Source organism: Vombatus ursinus, unplaced genomic scaffold, assembly GCF_900497805.2.
Source record: "Vombatus ursinus unplaced genomic scaffold, bare-nosed wombat genome assembly UNPS02000577.1, whole genome shotgun sequence".
Taxonomy (NCBI): Eukaryota; Metazoa; Chordata; class Mammalia; order Diprotodontia; family Vombatidae; genus Vombatus; species Vombatus ursinus.
In genome coordinates, this window is record NW_020940355.1 from 33,054,169 (window position 1) to 33,068,638 (window position 14,470).

The window sequence follows — 14,470 nt, forward strand, 5'->3', positions numbered from 1 at the left end:
GCTGTGTCCTGGCCTGCAGAAACAGAGCACAACGCAAGGCCACCTACTGACTATCCCACTCATCTCCAAGAGCAGGACAGAATCTTGTGCACAATAGGAAGCATGCAAAAGGCTTGTTCATTCAAATTAGGCCAAGCTTCCTATGGAAGAACTTTTCCAATAACATTCCCAGCAAAATGCCACTGAAGATTTGTATCAGGTCTTTCAGTGAGGGCACAGCCTCTGCGTCCTGAGGCAGTGTATTCTGCTTTTGGATGGCCATAATTAGCAGAAAATTCTCCCTTAATGTGAACTAAAATACATTCCCTAGTACCTTTCACACATTGCTTGTAATTCCCCTCTCAGAGGCCAAGTAGAAGGATTTTATATCTTTTGCCCCATTAGAGGTCTTTAAACATTTGGAGACCATCATTAAACCTCTCTTATGTAGATTAAACACACCTAGGTCTTTCAAACAATCCTTTTATAGCATAGTTTCATGTTCCCATGATAGCCATTTTCTTTCTGTATATATTTTTTCTTCAAACATGTCATCACAACACAACATAATATTGTAAATGGGGGCTGATCAGGCCAGAGGACGGTGGAACTATCATCTTCCTCTTTCCAAGGACTAGATTTCTCTTCATGGGGACTAATTGGACTGTTCCATCACCCTATTAGATCAAGTTGAGATTTCAATCTGCTAAAACCCTCATCGTCTTCCAATGTGAAATCTTTCTGGTCATGTCCCCATCATCCTCTGGTCAGGCAATTTATTTTGTAACTCTTTATCCATATTTGACCTTTTATTTGTTAAATATCTTATGTTTTTAGATGTGATGGACCTTTCTAATTTTTATTGAATTTGAACTCTCACTAACACATTAAGAACCCAACCCTCCTACTTTCCTGTCCTTTATACCTTTTCTTCATCCATGACTCTTAACATCCTAGACCCACTGATGGTACCCTTTCCAATTTTCCAATTTTCCCCTTGCTCTATGTCTCTTGTCCTCTAATCCTACAGAAAAGCATGGCACAATTTCTAGGACATGACCCAGATATCCAATATCTTTGTACCTGTGGTGCTTGAGAAAACTGATGGACCTGGGGATGTGGCTGGCGGAGATGTGGTCAGCAAAGAAGCTGTTGGAAAAATCATTGTGAAGAAGGATGATCAATAACACAGCCATATGAATGTTATAAGTTGAGGAACTGGCTATGAGATATGGAAGGCAAGGTCTCTATTGCCTTAGCCATTCTTGGAGTTGGAAGGAATGTCAGAGGCCATCTTGCCTGTTCTCTGCCTAAACAAAAACAACAAAAACCCTCTACAATGTACTGAAGAAATGGTTGTTCAGCCAATGCTTTATGGCCTCCAGGGGAGGACAACCCACCACTTCTCAAGGCAGCACATTCCACTTTGGGACAGCTCTCACTGCTAGGAAGGTTTTCCTGACATCAAGCCTCAAATTGCTTCTTTGTAACTTCCACCCATTGTTCTGGGGACAAACATACCAAACCTATCCCCTCTTCCATGTGAGAGCCCTTTAAATACTGGAGGACATTTATCACGTCTTCCTTGATTGTGCTCAAGCTAGGCAACACCAGCTCCTTCACATGGCATGACCTCGAGAAGCTTCACCCTGGTGCTGGTTCTGCACCATAATGGTAAAGGTCCCTTTCATCATGATGGTGAAGTTACTAGTGAAGTTGAAATCCTGAGCTGCTAGGGTTGAGGATCTGTCTCCTACCCCCAGGATGTTACAGGGACCTGGGTGAAGGGTCCTCATTGCAAAAGTCTATTAGACCAGGGGCTTCCTCCTTAGGCAGCCTGTACTTTCCTTACTCTTCAACAGGAATGCAGAAATCTGTTCCAACTTCCCATAGAATGTTCTGCTTAATTGTATATCTAATTTCTCAAAATTTAAATCTCTGGTCTTTGTGACCTAAGACTTCCAGTTGATATAACATCTCAGCTCTCCCTCTCTTTCCCTGTTTATAAGGTGCCTATTTCTTAGAATAATGGGGATTTTGAAAGGCCTGTTTCCTCTTTTGAATAGCATATTCTATTTCCACCTTCCATGTGGGACTCAGGGTGAATTCTCCAGGTCACAGAGGTATTGGTTGCATAGCCTACACTGAGACCCCAAAACTCCTGAGTGTGGCAGAACAAGATTAAAATGTAATTGGGAAACATTTAACAAAATAAATAAAAATACAGCACAACGTGGATAATGTCAATTTGGGGTTTTCTAAGTCAATAGGCAGCCCACAGGGATCCATTTCTATATGAGTCTGACACCACTGCCAGGACACAGAATCATCCTCTTCCCTACCTTTGGAGCGTCCTCCAGGCCCTGTGGGTTCCAGGGTAGGCTTAGGTGCTACTCTTGTGGATGGACCTGGAACTGAGAAAAAAAGAAAAATGATTATAGATTGATAGACACCTTGAGTACTTACAAGTACAGAGTTTGGGTCAGTTGTGGGGGTCTCTATATGAGCTCAGGGTTCTTCATAAGGGAGTGACTCAATATGTGCTTCTTCACCCAATGATTGAATCAAGGGGGTCCAATGGTTTTGTTCCTGCCCAGGTTCTTGTGGAGGGAGCCTTTCATGAGAACACTAGCTGTAAAAGGCAGGATTTGAACCTAGATCTGGGTGCCAAATGCCTAAAAAAAAAAACAAGTCTCATTTTACTGGCCCAGACAAGGAAAGCAGGTTGTCTAAGGTGACATAGCCTTGTAAGGGAGAAAGCTATAACTAGTGGAAAGGAGATCAGGGTGAGAGGCAGTGCCTGGTGAAGGGTAATGTGAGGTGTGGGGGAAGGTCAGAGGAAGAGGCTGGTCATGGAAGGGAAAGGTCATAGAAGGTTACAACCATGAGTGCCCGGTGGGTAGGTCACAGCTAGAGGGTGATGGGAAGTTCATCTGGAGGTTCCAATGGGAGCCTGAGGTGTGGGCCACAGTGAAAAGCAGGTTGAGACAGAAAGCAGTTGGGGAATCTTAATGGAAGGATGAATGGAAGGGGTCAGATGGGAGGTTGCCAAGGAATAAGGAGCTAGGAGTTTGAGCAAGGGTGATGTGAAGCTGGTGGGCAAGGCAGAGCCCTTAGAAGACAGGGATAGGTGGATGCTCATATCCCAGAGGCAGGTCACAGTGGGAAAAGGAGATCAGGGCTGTTGAGGGTTGATATGAAGCCAGAGGTTGGGGAATCACAGATTGGAAGGGTCTTGGCACCGAGGTATCCAATGTCCTCTGGTTTCCTAAACTCAGGCTACTCCAGTGGTGCATAATTCGTAGCCAATTGGTCTTTTAGGGGTGAGAAAATAGTGCTTATCTGGTCCATTAGCCCCACCCATTGTGTTCAGGACCAGTGTGGATGCTGGGCTTTTCCTTCATGCATCCTCCAAGCTTGGCTTCCAGATGAGAACCTGGCAGACTGCCAGAGAGGAGTGATGACCCTTGAGGAGGTGTAATGGACCCTAGAGCCTAGGGGAGGGACTTCTCTCCCCTCAATTCCTGTAGACTCACTTGAGGAGTCGCCCACACCAGGGCAAATGGTAAGAAAGAGGCAGAGTCAGTATTCTGGTCAATCCAGAATGAGCGAGGCCCATTGTTTATTCCAGCCCAAGACCAATGCACTTCAGCCCCTGGGTTCTGCTACATTTTTATCACAGTCCACTATTAATTAATTTTCCTGGGGTCCAGGTGGGAGAGGTAAGAGCTCATGGTTTGGACTTTGTAATCTCCTTCGTTTTTCTCAGGCACATGATAACCTGTGCAGGGTTGAGGGATCGAGGACAGTCATGAGTTATGGGGGCATGACCCTTGCTGAGAGCCTCTTGTGTGTAGCTGTGGACCCAGCCTTGCTCCCTAGAGAGGGCATGAAGGCAGCCCTGGTGAATCCCAGGAGCATCGCCAGGAACCAAGGTTATTGGAACTGGTCTTCCTTGCTGGCCTTGTACATTTCTGCCCAGCCCCTACCCCGAAACCTAAGGCCAGGCTTAGGGAGAAGGCACCCAGGTAGAGTATTCATGAGCCTCGTTGAGAGAACTCTCCATTGATTGAGAAAGTAACAGGGAGAGTCTGAAGGAAGGCTACCTGGAACTTTCTCCTAAATAAATTTATTCTTTCTTTCTTTCTGTCTGTCTATCTCTCCCTGTTTCTGCCTCAGTTTCTGTCTGTCTCTTCATCTTTGTCCTTTCTTCATCTCTGTCTGTTTCAAACTTTGTCTCTTTCCAACTATCTTGGTCTCCCTCTTTCTGTCTATGTCTGCCTCAGATTATCTCTCCAGCTCTGTCCCTCCATTTTCAATTCTATTCAATAAGCATTTGCTAAGCACCTACTGTGTGCCAGGCACTGTGCATTTTCTCACTCTCTTTCTCTGTCTCTCTCTGATACACAGAAACCTCTTCTCTCTCAAATTCTTACTCAGACACACACACCCTCTTTTACATATGAATAGACACACACACTAGTGTCTTGCACTTCCTAAATTCACACTCTCATTCACATTGACTCATTGATATGCATCCTCTCTCCCAGATGCATATGTGCAGCCATAACCACACCTGTATTCTCACAGACACACACTTACTCATTCTTGGATAAGCCTACTGGATCATGAGATCCCAAAGTTAGAGCTGGGAGGGATACTGGAGGCCTGCTATTCCAATCTCCTCATTCTCTAGAGGAGGAAAGTGAAGCCCAGTGACTTGATGACAGTCAAGTATAGGACAGGATTTGAACCCAGGTCTTCTGGCTCCAAATACAGGGATTGTAGTGATCATTTCACTGTGCCACCAGAAAGACTTCCCCTCATGGGGATGCTCATTCTCTCTTTCTCTGTCTGTCTGTCTGTCTGTCTCTCTCACACACACACAAGTATACTATACATCTATACACTCCTGTCACATACACATATAGATCCCATGGCTTCCTCTCTCTCTCTCTCACTCTCTCCCTCTCTCTCCCTCTCTCTTTCACACACACACAAACACACACACACACACACGCACAAATATACTACACATCTTTACACTCTTGTCTCATACACACAGAGATCACATGCCTTCCTCTCTCCCTCTCTCTCTCTCTCTCTCTCTCTCACACACACACACACACACACACACACACACACAGCCCTTAGTGGCTCTTAGGGGTTCCCCAAGTTCTCTTACCATGAAGCAGGACAGAAGGCAAAGGATGAGCCCCAGGAGCATAGCCAGGCACATGAGAATGATGGCACAGTAGGGCAGGTCTAGGGGGAGAAGAGGTGATGCTCAGGGGCCTTCATGGGGACAAGGGGACAGCACAGAGTGGGGAATAAATGTCCTTTGGAATTCCCACTCCATGGGAAGGGAGGGGACAAAGAGTAATCCATGGGGAAAATGGAGGATGGAGGCTGAAGGACCCAATCCAGAGCATCCTCCCAACTCCCACGCCACCAGACCTTTGCTCTTCAGAAGAAGCTGACCTAGGAGAAAGGGGGCGGGCAGACTATGGGAGTGAATTTAGAAAAAGCAGCTGGGGCTCAGGACATAGGAGAAAAGGAATTGGGCAAACTGAGGGAAGGTCACTTAAGGCAGAAAAGATGGTTCAGGGACCCCAGTGTCATAACCTGGGACAAGGGAGGGTGATAGTGCAAGGACCCAATGTCAGAACAGAGAAAGGTGACAGTGATACTGAATCATATCCAATGACAGGGAATGACTTAAGGTGCAGGGCACAGAACCTTCCCCATGTCCACCGCCCTCCCCAGGGTGCTCAGGAAGGGGAGATACACTCAGGGATCTGACAATTGGTAGGGATGACCGCTGTTCATTTGTCTGATGAACACAGTCCAAGACAGTGTTCTTGGACACTCAGCATTGAGTGCTGGCTAGGGTGAGAGGAAAGTCATCCTGGACACTCAGTTCCTGCCCTCCCCCCACTCTCCTACTCTTCAAGGATCACCCTCAGCTCACCCCCCCAACACACACATACACACTCAGGGAACTGGTATGGGGCAAGGCTGATGCCATACTCACCAATTTTCTTAGTTTTTTCATCTGTTCTCTTGGTAGAATATCCTGAGGACAGAAAAATATGGAATAAGGGGAGGACACCTAAGGGTCGTGATCTGGGGAGCTGGGCTGGGTGAGGAAGAAGAGGATGAGAGGACAAGAGATGGAGAGGCCATAGGGGACAAAGAGACTCCAGGGGTCACGGAGGGAGGAAAGGATATGGGGATCATAGACACAGATGACTGTAGGGTACAGGGATGGCGATGGGGGACACAGTCAGGGGGGAGGAGGGAGTACAGGCATCAGGGGATGTTGAGGGAGGGTCTTTTGGGCTTGAGATGTCAGGAGTCTAGCATCCTGGGAATTCTTCATCCCACCCCACAGCCCGTCAGTGTTCAGATGGAGAGACCAGGCTGGAGGGCCCCTCACCATCAACCAGGAGACTGTTTGGATCCAGGATAAAGTTCTGTAGCTGGGTGCCATCATGGGTCAGTCTGAGGAACTCTTGGTACGTAGCGGCCCTGTCAAAATTCCGGGCCTGAGCGGCTGATGTGAAGTCACATGAGCAGTCCACTTCTGTGAGGCGTCTGGGAGAGAGGAGCCTAAAGAAGAAGAGGGCAGGGTGTGGGTGAATGAGAGAGGAAGAAGGCAGGTAGAGAGGAGAGGAGAGGAGCAGTGATGGCCTCAGGGGAGCTGGGGCATGCTGAGCAGCCTTCTGGCCCTGGCAGGAAAACCTGCACCTCCCCACCAAAACTAGACTTCTTACGTGTTTTGTGAATACATGCATCTAGATGGGCTCCTTGAGGACACAGATGGCTTTATTTTTTGTATCTTTTGCCCTGTGCCTGACACTTCGAGTACGCTGCTTAAAACCTTATTGAAAGGCTGATTGCTTCTATATGTGTATAGATGTACATGTTGTCTCTCTATGTTCCCCAGCACGTGTCCCACTGCTTGGGACATTGTGGGACATTTATAAATGCTTGTTGATTGGTTGATTAATGGATGTATTGGTCACTCAGGCAGTTTGGCAACATACTGCTTTCTGTGTCTCCTGGACCCTTCTCTGGGTGCTAATTGTACCCAGGGCCACACAGCTAGTAAGTGTGATGTGTTTGGTCTGAGGCCGGATTTGAACTCAGGTACTGCTGACTTCAGGGCCTGTGCTCTATCCACTGCACCACCTAGCTGCCCCCTAAGTAAAATGAGACTTGGGCTGTACAGCCCAAGGAAGGAAAATTTCCTCCAGCCCTGACACTGAGCCTATGGGGAGATTCCCCCTCACCACCTCCCTTCCTTAGATTCTCTTCCACATCTGAGTTACCTGCCCCCTCAGGGTGGATGAGAAGGGAGAGAGTTCCAGGCATGGGGGACGGCCGGGGAAACACTCAGAACTGGGAGCTGGAGAATCATGTATGGGCAACAGCAAGGAGGTCAGAGCCACTAGATTGATGAATACATGGAAGGCACCAACGTATAAGAAGACTGTAAAGGCAGGATGGGGCCCGTTTACAAAGGCTTTTAAGACAAATAGGAAAGTGTATATTTGATCCAGGAGGCAACAGGGAGTTACTGAGATGTGTTGAGTGGGAGGGAGGGAAGAGAAATGATCAAATTTACACTTTAGGAAGATCGATTTTGGGCAGTGAGGTGGCACAGTGGATACAGTGCCAGCACCCTGGAGTCAGGAAGACTTCCTGAGTTCAAGTCTAACGTCAGATGCTTACTAGCTGTGTGACCCTGGACAAACCATTCAACCCAGTTTACCTGACTTTCCTCATCTATAAAATGAGCTGGAGATGGAAATGTCAAACCACTCCAGTATCTTTGCCAAGAAAACCTTAAATAGGGTCACAAAGAGTCAGATGCAACTAAAACAACTGAACAACCAAAATCAGTTTAGCTGCTGAGTGGGTAGATTGGAGTGGGGAAAGTTTGAGGCAGGCCGAGCCAGGATTGCGATAGTACAGGTACGAGGTATCATCACTAGATGACTAGGTGTGAGGGCCTACACTGGAGGGTGGCAGTGCTAGAGGAGAGAAGGGGGCATATTCAGGAGATGTTACAGGGGTGAAATTGACTGTGGCAACAGCTTGGATGTGGAGAGTGAGAGATGGTGAGGACTTTAGGATGACTCCTAGTTTGTGAGCCTCAGCGACAAGGAGGATGGTGGTATCCTTGGCAGTAACAGGAAAATTAGAAAAAGGAAGATACGGAGGAAAAGATAATGAGTTCAGTTTCTGACATGTTGAGTTTAAAACATCCAGTTCAAAATGTCCCAAAGGCCATTATGCCAACGACAGTGAAGGAAACAACGTTTATCAAATCAGGTACCACCTCCTATGGGAAGCCTTTCCTAATCCCCCCAGCTGCTCTCCCTCCTCAAATTATACTATATTTACTTACAGGCTTAAATATTGTATCCCAAGAGAGGCAGCAAGACATAGTTGCTAAAGAGCTACACTTGGAGTTAGAAAGACCTGAGTTCAGGTTCTGCCTCTAACACTGGATGTTAAGGATGTGTGACCCTGTGCAAGTCACTTAATTTCTCTGTATGATACACAAAGAGGGGTGCATAAAATCAGGGGGTACTGGATGCCCTCTGACCATCAACCCCTGCTCTAAATCTATGATCTTATAGGATCTCTGCCATCATCCATAATAATACTAAAGAATGGGGTCTTCATGAGGCCTGGAAAGGAGAGAATTAGAAAATTAGAAAACAAGGCCAGATTTCTTCAGTCCCATGTAAGGGACGAGTTTCATTGACGAGTGAGCACAATGACCAGTGAGCTCAGCAGGAGATCACCACCACCCAGACCTTGCTCAAGTTATTCCAGAACACTAGTCAGCTCCCTTTGCTCCAATTCCAGGTTTACCCAGGAACCTTCAAACCTTCATGTTCTCAAATCATTCACCCACTCCTTCTGCCCCGGAGGTCAGTGAGCTAATCAGCCAAGACAATCCACTTGCTTATTCCATAATTTACATTAAGAAACAAAACTACCATTCTGTGCTGGGAGGAGTAGGAAAAGGGATGCCTTGACTTCCCCCAAAAAAGGATCTTCCCCCATACTATTTGGTCTAGACCTCCTCCTTGCTCTTGTCCTAAAAGCACAGAAATCAGATCTAAAAGAGACCTCAAAAATCACCTAGTTGGGTCAGCTAGGTGGTACAGTGGATAGAGCACCGGCCCTGGAGTCAAGAGGACCTGAGTTCAAATCTGGCCTGAGACACTTGATACTTACTAGATGTGTGACCCTGGGCAAGTCACTTAACCCCCATTGTCTAGCAAAGAAAACAAAAAAAATAAACAAAAAAGGAAGAAATTGCCTAGTCCTGTAGTGACAAACTGAAATATAAATAGAAATCACTAAATTGAACATAGGATCCTGGTGGGCTGCATAGGGACTTAGAAGACCACATATTAACATTATCTGTATTTTTATTTATTTTATTAAATATTTCCCAATAACACTTTAATCTGATTCAGACAGCACGCAAGCTGCACGCAGCCCACAGCCCACGTGTCTGACATTTCTGACTTGATCCAGCTCCCTCATCGTACAGGGCCAGAAACCTGAGAAATGGAGACGGATGTGAAAAGACATGACCAAAGCCATACTGCTAAAGGGCAGCAGAGCCTCCCTCCCTTCTTTGCAGAGGTGGGAGGCTATGGGTATGGGACACTGAATAGACACATTTCATCAAAGTGTCATTTAGTTCTGTTGTACAGCCTTTTCCTCTAATTTTCTTAATTCTTTGGTATGTAGAAACAAAATACCGAAACCCCCAATTTAAAGGGCTTAGCTAAAATTTATCAGACCTCTACATTTTAAACATTACCAGTTATTGATCAAAACAAAATACAAAATTAAAAAATTAAAAAAAACAAAATATAGCCTACAAGCATAGGCTATAAGATACCAGAAAATACTTCTTTTAGCTGACTAGACACATTTAAATCTGTTCTCATAAGATTGCCATTGTCTGAAACTTGGAGTTGCAATATCTTTCCTTCGTCCTTGGAGTCAAATGATACTATCCCAATCTAATACCACAAACTGTATCTTTTTCCTGTTTTCCTTTTCTGTTAGTTAAACATGCTGTTCTCAGCTTGTAACTTTAATGGAAACATTGTACGATTTGGTCATTTCTAACATTTTTCTGCACACATTTCCACCAGAACACAGAAGACCCAGCCTTCCTTGCGATATGTGGTCAATAGGGAGGGATCCCTTGATCAGGCAACTACCTCCAACACCTGCGTTATAGAATAAATGATGACACTGTTTCTAATAGATCTGATCATGAAACGCAAAGTTGAGAGGCTCACTTTATTTGCTTCAGCAATTCCTGGGGATGGCCCACCAGGTAGGGGGACAGGAAGAGACAGAATAGGACAGGGATTAGAAATGAAGGTGATGTGGAAAACAAAGGATATCCATAATTTTTTTTTAAAGGAAGTAACACCTGGATTGAACCTCAGGTCCCCCCCTTTTCTTTCCCCTTCTTTTTTGAGATTACAGTTTTATTTTTCAAATCAATCACATTATAAGAAATGACGGGGCGGGGTGGCAAAGGATTGCATATTTACACTAAATTCCCTTCAAACTCAACAGGAAGAGTGTCTTCTCATGGAAAGGTTTCTCTCCCATTCGTCGCCAGCCTTGTGCCCATACCTGCACAGGGCCGAGGTCGAAGCTGGGTGGGCTGGGTGGGCATGGGCAGATCTCTGGGCTGTTCTGGTAACTCAGTGTTACCAGGATTCTTGTTCCCACAGCTGCAGCAGAAAGGCCCTCCAATGCCTTCTCACAATGTCCTTACCCCACAGTTCAATTTGCCTCCAATGTATCAGCCTTCTCTGGGTCCAGGCCTTGTCCTCCCCTGTCACTTTCCCACATTCAGTTAAACCGCTTGAAGGTGGAAAACACGTCATTCTTCATCTCTGTATGTTCAACCCTGCGCACCGACATCTCAGCTGTTTGCTAAACTGAAAGTCTCATGTGAGTCTAGGTACCATAAGTCATTTTTCCCAGGCCCCTTTTCCCCACCCCAGAAGAAGCTGACCACTGACTACCAATCTAAAAAAACTATGCCCTGGGCCACAGAATCACAAGAACATAACTGGAAGAGACCTTAGGGGGTCATCTAGTCCAACACCTTCATTTTACAGATGACGAAACTGAGGCTCATAGAGATTAAGTGACTTGACTGAGGTAATAAAACCTATATGTTCATAAGACCATAGATTTAAGAAGTGACCTTAGAGGCCATCTGGTTTAATTCTTTCATTACGCAGTTGAGAAAAATGAGACCCAGAAAGGTTAAGTGACTACCTAAGATGACATGGGTAAAAAGAGACAAAGGCAGGAAATGGAGACCAGGTCCTGTTCAAAAGCCTGTTCTGTCTCCACTGGGCCGTGATGCCTACCTCACATCTCCCCCAACTCTGAGATACCATAGGACACCCGAAGACAAAGTTTGAAACAACTTTTAAAAAGGTCATTTCTTATTATAATGTTGACCCCCAACTTTCAGACAGAGGAATATTGCCTCAGTCCCCTCTGCATCTGCCCCTGTGCTCAGTGAGCGAGCTCACATAATAGGCCCTTAATAAACCTGGTAAAGGGAAAAGAAAATTCAGAGAAAATGCTGCCTTCAGAGCTAGAGAGAGAGGGGCACCCTGCAGTGGTGAGTAAAGAGTCAGAGTCAGGAAGAGAGCCTGCTCTCTCTTACTGCCCAGGTCAAGCATCAGCATGGTATAGTGGGAAAATCACTGCCTTGGGAGTCACAGGAGCTGGGTTCAAATCCCATCTCTGATGCCTGTAACCCAAAAAACCTTAGACTAGTCACTTAACTTCCATGGGCCTCAGTTCTTTTATCTGTAAAATGAAGGGACTCTGAGGTCTCTTCCCTTCTCAATCTTGAACCCTAGAACTAAGGTAACCTTTCTGCATCACAGCGAAGGGTTTTCTTCACCTAGAGTTCCTATGTGCACTGATGAAATCCTCAACAGCGACAAAATAAATGCCTTTCTTCCCAGCCCTATGAAATGTAGTAAGGGCCATTGGGTGCAGCCCAAAGAGGAGACAGGACAGCTCAGAATCATCAGGGAAGGTGCATGAATGCACTTCCTGGCCATCTCCACCATGCCTCCTAGATGGCCACCACACCCCCCTGCCCCCAGCTCCCCCTCATCTTCCTCCATTAGAATGTAAGCTCAATGAGGGCAGGGCCTGCCATTCTTGTTTGTATTTGCATCCCCAGCACTTACAACAGTGCCTGGCATATCGTCAGGAACCTCTCAAGTTTAGAAATGGCTCTTTCCCATGCCTTTCTAGCTCTGAGATTGGACAGAAACTTCAGATCAGGCGTGCCTCCTCCTGACATGAATTCCTGGCCCTGAATGCCGCTCCCTTCCTCCCATCACCCAGGGCCAGAGCCGAAAGGGACCGACTCCAACCCCGAGCTTCATGGGACTCCCTTCTCTGACACCCCCTATTAGCAGTCAACCATCTTCTACCCCAGCAGTGCCAGGGAGAGGGATAAAATGAGTCAACATATGTAAAGCACTCTGCAAACTTTAAAGCACTATAGAAATAAGACCTATTATTAGTGCTGTTGTTGTTGTTGTTGTTATTTTTACCTCTCATGGAATCCCATTCCGCTTTTGACCAGGTCTAATATGTAGGAAATTTTGAAAATCTGCATCTCTGCAACTTCTTTCCAGTGCTTTCAGGCCCTCTGCCTCAGGCCAGTCAGACCCTTATCGTAGCCTCACTATGTCACGCAGGTGTGGGAGCAGCTGGCCTCATCAGCTGGATTCTTCTCTGTAGGTTACCAAATCTCAGCTTCCTAAGCAGGGTGCTGTTTTACAGAAAACTGAATTTACACACAACAGCCACACGGTGGCGCTGTGGACACCACGGGCAGTCCTTATGGCTACACAGATTGAAAGTCCCTGGCCTTACCAGCAGCAGCCACGAGGTGGCTCTGGAGCGAAACAAATTAAAACAAACCTGGGCCTGACTTACAAAGGCCACGGGATGGCGCTATGGCCACATATTTACATCCAGCCTCCCAAACTACCTTATAACTCTCACCCACAAGCACCTGGCTCTCCCTACCCCAGGAGATCTCTGGACATTGCCTTGTGGCCACACCTCCCCTGCAGAGGAGCCAGAAAACAGCAGCAGAGGGGGCGGGGCAATGGGGAGCCCTGCAGCTCCTCCCTCCATCACACCCCACCCCCGCCAGGGCCAGGCTGCAATCTGCCCACATGGCTGGCCAAAAGGAAGTACAAGGAGCTAACTGCCAAGGCGGAAATGGAGCGGGGCCGCAGTGACCTCTGGGAAAAGGGCCAGGTCACAGAACAGAGGATTCTGGGAGTGGTAGTAGTCCTGCTGCCTAGGACCTACAGGGACCTCACTCTTGCTTGCAAAGGGTGTCTTTCTCTCCAGTAGCTTAGCGTTCTCACTAAGAAGCACAGGACAGGGAAGAGCATGTGGTTTTTGTAAGGAAGAGCAACACCTCTTAGCTATGTGACCCCAAGCAAGTCACTTGTGTCCAAACCTCAGTTGCCTCATTTGACATAATACTTATAAAGTGCTTGGCACAGTGCCTGGCACATAACTAGGTGCTTAATACATGCTTGCTCCTCTCCCTTCCCCCCCTCCTTATTTGTAAAATATTACAACTTACAACACCTGTAGTACTATATATACCCCACAGAGTTTTTGTGAGCCTCCAAAGCACTTTATACAGGCAAGCTGACGTCAGGAAAGGCAGGGGGAGCAGGGCTCAGAATCAGGGATGTGACTTCTCTGACGCTTAGTAGCTGCATGACCCTGGCCAAGTCACTCAACTTTTCAGCATCCCACTCTCTAAGGCCATTCTCTAAGAATATAATTTGCAGAGTCCATCAGTCAATAAGCATTTCTTAACACCTACTACATGCCAGGAACTGTCTGGAACAAGCTGCCCCGGAAATCATGGGGTTCCCCATGACTGGAAATGGACTGGCAAGGAGATTTCTGCCCAGGAGGTGTGAACTAGATGTTTTCCAGGATTCCTTCCATCAAAGACATTGGATGATTGTGTGTCTTCAGAGATGACAAGGACTTCAGGATTTGGATTTGTGATGGAGGGTGATGGGACCAGCTGTCTGAGCCAGGGTACCCATTCCCTGCTCCCAGGAGAGATTGGAGGCTCATTCAGCAGGAACCAGACTTCCAGCACCATGTCTCAGAATACCCTCCACCCTACTCCAGAGGCCAACAGGAAATGTTCACAGCCTTTTCCCCAAAAGAGCTCAGTCCTGCAACCAGGGTTGAACCTTAGGTAGCCTCTGCTTCAGGGGGGAAGAATGAAGGAGGAAGGTGCACTCTCATGGACAAACTGGAGTCAGGAAGCTGGAGGGAGCCTCAGCTGTATCAGGCCCCAGGAAAGGATCTACTTGCTCCCGTGGAGGTCTCGCCT

At 46.8% G+C, this 14,470-nt stretch overlaps 1 long non-coding RNA gene across 1 annotated transcript; it reads right to left on the minus strand.

Annotated features, from left to right (window-relative positions):
* Positions 1-1,073: 1,073 nt before the first annotated feature.
* On the minus strand, positions 1,074-5,252 carry LOC114050581. The gene is made up of 3 exons (XR_003570030.1): positions 5,165-5,252; positions 2,322-2,393; positions 1,074-1,128 (listed from the first exon to the last, which is right to left on the minus strand). It is a non-coding gene; the product is annotated as an uncharacterized LOC114050581 (long non-coding RNA).
* Between the last annotated feature and the right edge of the window lie 9,218 nt (positions 5,253-14,470).